Below are 10,395 nucleotides of genomic sequence, written 5' to 3' on the forward strand. Positions count from 1 at the left end.
ATATGAATGACCTTGTGCCAGGCCGATTTGGCTTAATACCTAATTATTAACCAGATAGTTTATATTGATAGTCCAAGAACTATTATTTGAGAAATAGTTTCCTTCCTCCTGCCATCTGGTTTAGCATGGTATTTCAGGAAAGCCAAAATAATCTTAAAAATAAAATCTGGGACATGGTTCCATAGTCTAGTGGTTAGCATGTCTGCTTTACACACAGAAGGTCCTGGGTTCGCGCCCCAGTGGAGCCACAGTCCATGGTCTATAGCCATGCCACCCTGAACAAGTCAGATTCCGCCTGATCTTGGAAGCTAAACAGGGTCGGGCCTGGTTAGTACTTGGATGGGAGACCACCTAGGAAGACCAGGTACTGTGGGCATAAATAATAATAATAAATAATTTAAAAAAGAGATAAGATCTGTATGTGGATAACTAACATTGAACATGATGAAGTCGTAGACTTAACTTCATTCTAAAGTTTTCAAAATGTTAAAAGCCGGATTTTATAGTGTGTGGTAACCTGACTCTACATTTAATAAACACAATTGTTTCTAACTTACTTTGCTAGTCATTAGGATAAGGTAGTTCCACGGAAATTTGTATATTATGATATATATTAGTGCATATTTGCCACTGCAAGCTAATGATTCATTCCTTTAGTATAGGCAGAAAATTAATTAGTCGTTATCACTGAAATATTTAAAAAGATTTTTAAATCTGCACAATGGCTTAGGTATTTATCTACCTAAAATCTGAGATAAACCTTCCTGGATTGACTTTTCAGATGATTCTTATATGGACTTGCACATGTAGCTACCCTTCACTTGGAAAATGTTTATATTTCCTGAATAAGAGAGTTAACGAAGTTTATAAACATTATATCATTTGATTCTCTCAACATTTCTTTGAAATAGATTATTTTAAGAGGCTCATAAAATTTAAAGAATTATCCAAATGTGTTCAATTTGGACATAAGAGATCTAAGCTTAACCCATTACACTTAAGACTAAAATGCCATTAAGTGCCTTCTTTTAGAAACTGGTTTTTATGTTTGTATATTTTAACAGCAGAAAAAGGGACATATTTAATTAAAATTATTCTGAAATTTATATTTAATTTTAAATAGTGTATGTGAATGTTTATAATTGTTTTATTTGTAATTATCAAAAAACTGAAAAGAACCCAAATGTCAATCAACCAAAGAATAGATCAGAAAAGTATAGTATATCTATCTAGTGGAATGCAACTCAATAATAAAAAGAACTAAATAAGATAGATGAATTTCAAGTTCTAACCTGACTCAAAAACCAGGTACAACATCTGCATACTATATGTTTTATTTGTATGACATTTTGGAAAAGGAAAATTTACAGTGATAAGAAAAAAAATCAGTAGAGTTCAAAGCTGGCATGGAAGAAACAGATTACAAAGGGACATAGGGAAATTTTTTTGTTGTGATAGGAATATTCTAATTCTTAATAATGCTGGTTTGGTGTGTAACTGTATATATTTGTTATGACTCAAAGAACTGTGCAACTAAAAGGGGTGATGTGTTTACTGTATTTAAATTGTACTTTAGTAAATCTGATTTTAAAACATATATTTGTAAATTTTCTGAATGTATAAAAGAGATACAGTTTTTATAACTTTTCTATCTAAAATAAAGATTATGTAACAATTTATTGAAAAGCAATCAGCCTCAGGTATATTCTTATTAGCAGATTTTTATTTAGGATTAGCAGTGCATTTGAAGTATATTTTAATTCAAAATCAGATGAGAAATAGCAAAGGAAAGCCTGACTGAGGCAATCAGAAGTGACAAATGTAATGGCAGTGAAAACAGAAAAAATATACAAATTAGTGTTATTTACTCCTGAATAAAGCCAACATCCTCAAGAAGTGATACTCACTAAAAAGGTAAATAAGGAAAATCTACCTATTGGTAATAGTCCTTAACTGAAAGAAAAAATTCCCCCCACCCAGTAACCAAATACCCCTGACTGTAGCTTAAGTGTATTTGTGCCCAAACTTTTAAAACTCTTATTGTGTAAGTATCGTCAACTCAAAAAGTCAACATTCACACCCACAGAAAAATTGTATTGGATGAGATAAACAGGCAAGGAAGTTTATTCAAGTCTTTATTCAAGACTATTGCAATATGGAAGAAAGATTGAACTCAATGTCATAGCAGAGATTTTTGAGCCAGTGTCAGAGTACTGGAAGACATTAGCGGGAAGGTTAGTCAATGTGAATAACCATCCTTGTTTGCCAATTAATGTTTATCGATATTAGACTCCGACCCTCCTGTGAAACAGGGAAATAGGAGGACAATCTTTCCTGATGATTACAGTTCAAAGATATGGCTCTCAGATCCTGGAGAAAGATTCCTAAATTGTAAAACTGGCAAAAGTCTGGGAGAAGATTGTCATCCTAAAGAGACTTAGAAAGAACTTAAATCTACACATTTTCTAAAGTAAATAGTCTAAGAAAAGGGAGGTCAAGAGGTTGTAGTCAAAAAGAAACCTGTGTAAAGTTAAGTCAAGTTAAGGAAAATGTTAAGATAGTCTTAGTCAACATAAAGTAGGTACCAAGACTGTCAAAACTCTAGAACTCTACAGGAACCACTCTACAGGAACACTTCACTACGCCTCTTCCAAGAGATTTCATCACAAAAACACGTGAGCTGATCCTCAATGATTATCAGACAGCAGAAAACAAAAGGAAAAATAGAAGCTAGGCATGGTTAAATGATAAAATAATCTGTGAAATACTGTAAAATATGTACATTTGAAACGATTATATATCCAAAGAAATTTAAACAATGGAAAAATGAGCAAAACACTATAGTATTTTAAAATTAGATTTTAAAAAGGACCAAAAGGATTTTCTAATAATCAAAACATCTTTTTCATTATATTCACTGGACCCTTCTTCCATCTCTCTTTTAGTGAACATCACCATTATATCTCAGCAATTATTACGCCCTCTGCTCTGGCATTTCATATCTTTTAATAGAACTGCAAAACAAATTTGACACTTGGGTCAGTATTGGCTTTGCATTCCCTTAAAACAGGGCTTGTCACTTTGATCCATACTGAAAAAGTACAAAACAAAAACAAAGAAACAAAAATTCACACACTCCAAGGAATAACAATCAAATGGATATTTTAAGAAAGATAGCATAGATTTATGAAGCAGGATATTAAAACACAATACCAAGTCAATTCCCTATGCTTTTGCATAGACAACTCAGACATTTTCCCATTTTACACTAAATTCTTAAAATACTTTCCATTGTCCTATTCAGCTATCAACTTTATCTTCCATATGTGACTTAGTAAAATTAAGTCCAAATATTAGCCAAATAACAATCTGTTCTTCTTTAAGTACTTTCATGTGGTCTGCATACTCACCCTAACTGAACAAAATTGTTTTGTTTTTATGTCCTGTCTTATTTTGTCTTATACTAGAGGTTATTCTGATGTAAAAAAGAAAAGATTCCTTCCATTTGCTAATAGATGGTTTGAATATTAGTACCCTTCTACTTTTAGATTATTTGAATCTTGAAGGAAAATATTATTAATTATAAAAATGCACAGAATAAATTAATGTAAATGTATTCTAAATAGAAGCCAAATATTAGAGTATAATGTTTTATATACTGCCAACATTAGAGAATGTTTTTATGGATAGAAAACCTGGGGCAAAATTCAGTATGGAGGTTTGGTTTATAATATAGATATATTTTGGTTTAGAAATCAGATCAAATACATGATAACACTTTTTAACAAATATTAAAATGATAATTGCATGTAGAATGAATTGAAGAGTGAGACACCAAGGTTCAGAAAGTCTCATTTTATGACACAAATATCTAACATATGTTTCTTAGTTACATATTTCAAGAGAATTAATTTCAAGTTCCAGAAGGAAAAGAAGAATAAATTAATGCAAAATTTTAAGACACTTCGGGGACAAGTGTTTTCTTCTGGAATTTTGAAATAAAGTTATACTATCATTAGTATCAGTAATAAAATGAAAATACAATGGCCAGTACTAAGTAGTCGTCACTATTGTTTTTGTAATGATCAATCTTTTTAAACTCAAATGTTTATGTTTCTGAATTACAGTGTTTGAACATAAACCATCTATGTTTTATATGTAGAAGGACATTTATTAGAAGTGCAATAATAATGTTCTACACTGCTGTAAAATAAACATAAAATCTGGTTTCTTGAAAGGTGTCACAGGACATATCTTTTCAAAGTGAAAATCAGACCATTTTGTTCACTTGCTCAAAATCTTATATGTAAAGAAAGACCATTAGAGTGACAATTAAATTAACAGTCTTACTGGCATAAATATATATATGCATCTCCCACATAAATTCAGTAATCCATTAATGAAAAGCAGTAATTATAATACAAAATGCTATCAGATTGTCTATCTCCTATTCTTCTAAGTGGAGTGTTTATTATAAATTCCACATTACCCTAAAATCCCCAACTAATTGCCTAAAATAATTAGGCAATAAATACAATAAAACACATGTGTAGCAATTTTTTATGTAAAATATGTAAACCTTTGCTTTCCAATCACTGATTAAGATGAGTTGTTAACAAACTTTTAGCTTGCATGCTTTTACAGAGACAATTTGCACACTGTATCATAAACATCATGCCATCTTACAATTGGAAATAACACGGAGAATTTTGTACATATTAAAAAATAGAAAGTCAAATATTTAAATAAAAAGCAATATAATTTGCTGTCCTCATCAAGTAAGTTGTAAGATAAGCTTCAGTAACCTGAAGGAAGATGTAAGGAAAATGAAAGCAGTTATTTTATGCCATGGATATGGAAGATGATGCTACAGGGAAGTCAGTGAGGGTTAATTTTAAGCAAATCTCAGACTCAGAGGAATTAATTCGATATTCTTTGTTGTTTAGATGCTGCTAGAAGGAAGGCTATAAAAACTTTTCAAGGCAAGTGGGTAACATTTAGGTTAAAAAATTCAAAATGGTGCTTTGTTTGTACACCTGTGCTTCTGTTTGTAAACATCTTACCTAATGAAAGACATTGTATACCTTTGAAACAAAGCATCTCAACAAAAGTTTCATATTTATGACTGTTAATCATATATGTCAACTTGACTGGGTCATGAGATGCCCAGCTCTGTAAATAAGCATGAGGTGCCCAGCGCTGTGTTTGTGAGGGTGTTTCCAAGTGAGGTTAGCATTCGACTTGGTGCACAGCAGGAGCATGGCAGTTTGCTTCCCAGTGTGAGTAGACATCATTTGCTCTGTTGAGGGCCTGAACAGAACAAAAAGGCAAAAAAGGGGAGAATTTGCTTTCTCTTCCTGACTTTTTCAGGTGGGACACAGATCTTCTGCCCTGAAATTAGGACTTCCCCCATAGATTCTCCTGGTTCTCAGGCCTTTGTACTTGGAATGGAATTGCACCAGCAGCTTTCCTGGCTCTCTAGCTTGCAAATGGCAAGTAGGACCTCTGAACCACCATAATCACATGAGCGAATTCCTCATAATAAGTCTCTTTTTATATATATAGTATGTATACATACATCTATCCAACACAAACACACACACACACACACACACACACACACACACACACACACACACACACACTGGTTCTGTATCTCTGGAGAACCTTGATGAATACAGATTACGAAAACAGAAGAGGGTATCATTGAGTCTGTGTAGTCCATTACTCTGTGGTGCCTATCTTATCACCAGCTAAATGCAAAAAATGCACATTCATTTTTATAAACATGTTAATGATCTCTTCAAATATCAATATCCATTTTTATTGTGAATCTTGAGAATTGTCTTGGTCATCATTTTCTTTAAAATTTATTAAATTAGGGAAAAGTCATAAAATCTTTTTTTATAACAATAGCCAGAATAATCCAGTTTATATTTATTATTACTTTTTTAGAGAGTCTTTTTACCAGCAAAACTTATCTGCAGACAGCTATTTAAGAACTATTACTGATCATTATTCCTGATTTAAATATATACATTATTTTTGTTAATCTTGTACTTTTAGGCAGTCCCACTCAAACCAAGCTTGTAATTAAACCCTTGGTAATGAAACTCTTATTATTTCTAATATCGATAGAAATAATTCATTATTAACAAATTACACAATCATAGAGTATATTTAATAATTTTATTATAAAAATTAAGTTTGTAGTATATTAAGTAAGAACTATTGTGTTTTGGAGAAATTGTAATGGCAGTTAAATGGTACTTATCCTAAAGTATATATTATTAAAGAATTTAATTATCTATGTAAAGAACACACTGATTTTAGAATGCCTTAAATTACTTAAGTATATCATTTCTGTATAAATTAATCTAACCATTATTGTGTATATTTGTGTAGAATCTACTTTAAAAAATAAAGGAGATGCTTTTTTAAAATTACATTAAATATAAATCTTAATTTGTAAACAAGATAATTCTAAAGTTGTTCAGAATAGAGGCATTTTCTTAATGAGAAGATATGATAGACATTTTATTTATTTTATCAATTTGGTAGGAAATAACTTGTAAAATCTATAGGAAAGTAATGAACTTTTTTCTGACCATTTTAAGAAACAGTATTCTTTTATGAATCACCATTGTTCCAGTGAAAGATTCAAACTCTTTAGCATGACATACAGGTTGTTTGTGTTTAGGTCTTTCCTAACTTCCAAGCGTCATAACTTAAGTTTGAATTACTCTCAAATGAGATATATTCTCTCTATTCCTATATCCTATGAACATCTTTCCTTGACTATTATCTCATCCGTTAGGCTTCCTGGCTAACTTCTAATCATATTTCAAGATTCGGCTGACATCACTAACTCTGAGAAACCTTTTCCAGATATCTCCTTCCCAGTTTAAATAAGGACCCCTCTACAGTGGCAAAACACCATCTGTAAATCAAAATCATATAATCTTAATTTTTTTTACCGCTCCACTCTCACACTTAAGATCATGAGCTTTATGAAATTCAGAACGATATTTTATTCATTTTCTTGTTTCAGGAGACAGGTTTAGTGCTAAATATTTAGAGTTCCATAAACGTTTATCTAGAAAGATCAAATTAATTAACAAAAAGAGCATGTCACAAAAGTAATATATTCCAAAGTAAAGATTCGTTGTCAACTCCAGAAAGAATAATTGAGATGAATTGTTATCTTTAGTAATAGATCACAGATAGATAGGTATAGATACATAAATATAGATATATTAGATAGATAATATCTAAATTTAATATAAAGAAAATGGTCCAGTTGTAAAATGACCTTCAAATAAAACATTATAAAAAATTATTAATAGGAGACTCTCATTTTAAAAATGTAAATGAGAGTACATATATTAAAAAATAACTTTAGTTTCATTTTTATACAGGAAAATATAAATTTTTTACTCAGCATACAGTTAGTTATTAGAATTTTAAAATCATTAGAGTTTTAGATTTTGAGGACTAACAAGACAGTTTTACAAGGAGAGAGGATAAAAAGAAATAAATAAAGACACACTATTTTAGAAGTTTTAAGAAGGAAATAATTGTACCAGTAATGTACTTGTTAATGACCTCAATAGTATCCATCTCTAATAGGAAAACATGTGGTACAAATAGACCTATTTTATTATAATATTTCTGATTTGCTTAGTGTATCAGAATTTCTACTTGTGAAATGTGATTTCTTAAGTTGTCTAGTGAAATATGATATTTTTTCATAGTTGCACTTTCCACTAACTTCCTCCACTATCTTATTACACTTGTCATATTATCGACATAATCTTTATAATTTGCCAATCACTGTTGAACTATAACACCTTTTACTTCATAGTTATTCTCTTGATATGTTCTTACTAAAATTAATATTCATACCTTCACCCTTGGGGTGTTTGAATTTCTGTGTTAAAAGAAAGTCATATATTTTCTTATGATATTATGACATAATTTATTACATTTAAATAAAAATTTCTAAGATTAAAAGAATTTAGAAACTAAGAAAATAGTATGTACTGTAAATGGTGATGCCACCAGCATATTATCACCAGTGAAAAAATGTGCCGAATGACCTCACATAATGGCATTAATATGTTTTATCTGCAGTCCATGATCTGGCCTTTGAGTTTGTGGAATTAAAGTTCATTTTAAATAAATGTAAATCAATAAGTTAATATATAATATCAGAATGCCAGAAAATGAATGTGAAATGACAAATTCTACTCATTGTCAATATGATGAATGTTTATATTCCTCTATTAATATATTTATAAAATAAATAAATATCAAGTAAAAGATCGAAAAATGTGAGTGGAGGAATATTGAGTGTAATGTCTAATAAAATCTTTAGGAATACAATGCAGACATCTTAAAGGACGTGTATTTCTGCCAATGCGACAGAAAACAACCTATTTTACAAATATACATGCCAGTAGAACTGGAATACAAAAGTTCCATTTGCTAAAGCGGTAAGTTTTTGGATAAGAATTGTCATTACTGACCTGTGACTCTTCCTTCTTATATTCTATAATGACCAAAGCTCCTTTATTTTCATACATTTTCTCTTTATTTATATGGAAATTTTTAATTGGTCTAGATTCCAGTATTTCTTGAACAGAAGTTAATTTTGTTCCTTTTAGGTAGAGAAAGAACGAGACAAGCTATTTAGAAAGGACACCGTTCTGTGATAATCTATAGATCATTGTGGTTCAAGTCATCAATTTCAGGATCAAATGAAATCCTCCTTAACAGCAGTTTGGACATCAGCAAAGAATCTAACACATTTAATCTCCATTTATCTTATAAGTAAAGTGGGAATAACATGCTTTGCAAATGGAAAGAGATAGTCCTTGCCAATGCATCTGACATATGTTGAGCATTGAATAAATGTCAGTTTTTATTTTCATTGGTTTTGCTAACAGAGCAGCAAAAGAACTGAAACCCAGATAAAACATATTTCTAAAACTTAGCTTGTAAGTTAGTTATGGATGAAATTTTTATATATAATATAAACATATATATAAAATACATGCATATATATTTATGTGTTTCATCTAGTTAGTGTGTGTGCGTGTTAAAGTTCAGTTATCTAATTCTCCATCTGTGTGTGTGTGTGTGTGTGTAAGTGCTTATTTTGTTATATTATAAAGTTATGTCTTTGATTTATTCTCTCCAAAATCCAATTAGTAAACTCTATGTCAGCGTTATGGTATTAACAAGTGTGTTAAAAAAAAAAAAAAAAAAAACACAACTTTTTTTACATTATTGAAGAATTTAAAACTAAACTATAATAAAGAGTTGATCTTATTTATAAATTTGAAAATTTTACACACATTTAATATTTACAACTTAATATATCATTTACCTTAAAACATTAGGTAGCAGAGAAATATTAAAATTTATTCTCAAAATTAATATGGAGCAAATCAAAATTCTCTTCTTATCATTCACACAGTAAATCATCTCCTTTTCTCTGGATAAATGAGAAAGTTTTATGTCATATACTAAGCCATGTGTATTCTTAATATTTAATCACTATCACCACAAAATTAAATCAATTTTTTGGATTTTCTTTATAAAACAAATTGGTAAATGTCACCTAAGAATTCAATAAGTTTCATTTTAAGTCCTTGTGACCATCCCTAGATTAGGCCAGGAATTCCCTTGTCTTCAGAATCATACAAGAAACCACAATTTCAAGTAGACTCTGGAGTAGTACCTCTGGGAACGTGTGTGTCGTGTTCTGAATGTTTCACAGACTTGCTACAGTGTTTTCCCAGCTTTCCTTCACTTCTTTTCTTCTTTATATCCCATAAGCAAACCTCAGGCACTAGATACTGCAATAAATTGTTATTAGTGTTATGTTAGAAAAGAAAAAGTGATCTGAAGCACAGAGTAGCAGCATATTGTCTATTCTGTGAGGTCAGGAATATCCTCCCTGAGGAAGCTTTGAAGGAATAAAATGAATACTAATTATATGCAACAGGTTACCAGACAAACAAGAGCATATTTAGGATCTTGAGAAAAAATTTTTAAAAAATCAATTTACCTTTTAACCTGCTATTTATCTATCTCTCCGTGTGTTCTTCTCAGCTTTAGCAAAGGTTAAAATGGCAATCATACCCACAGATTAATGCTACCTGTGAGGTGACCTATGAAGAATGTGCAAGGAAATGCCCTAAAACCAATTTTGTGGCCCTTAGTCTATCTTATTATAAAAGGCTTTTGTTGAGGGAATATATTTTTAGAATGCTATAGCATGTGCTGTCCTCTTCCAATGAAAAAAGAAAAAAAAAAAAAAAAAACATTTGCTTCCCCCTCACCTCAAGTTACATGAGCTCGATTTGAAAGGGACTTTCAGGAAACCAG

The 10,395-nt window shown here is 30.6% G+C and overlaps 1 pseudogene; it reads left to right on the top strand.

Annotated features, from left to right (window-relative positions):
• The first annotated feature begins 257 nt into the window (after positions 1-257).
• Positions 258-376, top strand: LOC111740167 (annotated as a pseudogene).
• The last annotated feature ends 10,019 nt before the right edge of the window (positions 377-10,395 follow it).

The sequence above is a fragment of the Pteropus vampyrus genome, unplaced genomic scaffold, assembly GCF_000151845.1.
Source record: "Pteropus vampyrus isolate Shadow unplaced genomic scaffold, Pvam_2.0 Scaffold58, whole genome shotgun sequence".
Taxonomy (NCBI): Eukaryota; Metazoa; Chordata; class Mammalia; order Chiroptera; family Pteropodidae; genus Pteropus; species Pteropus vampyrus.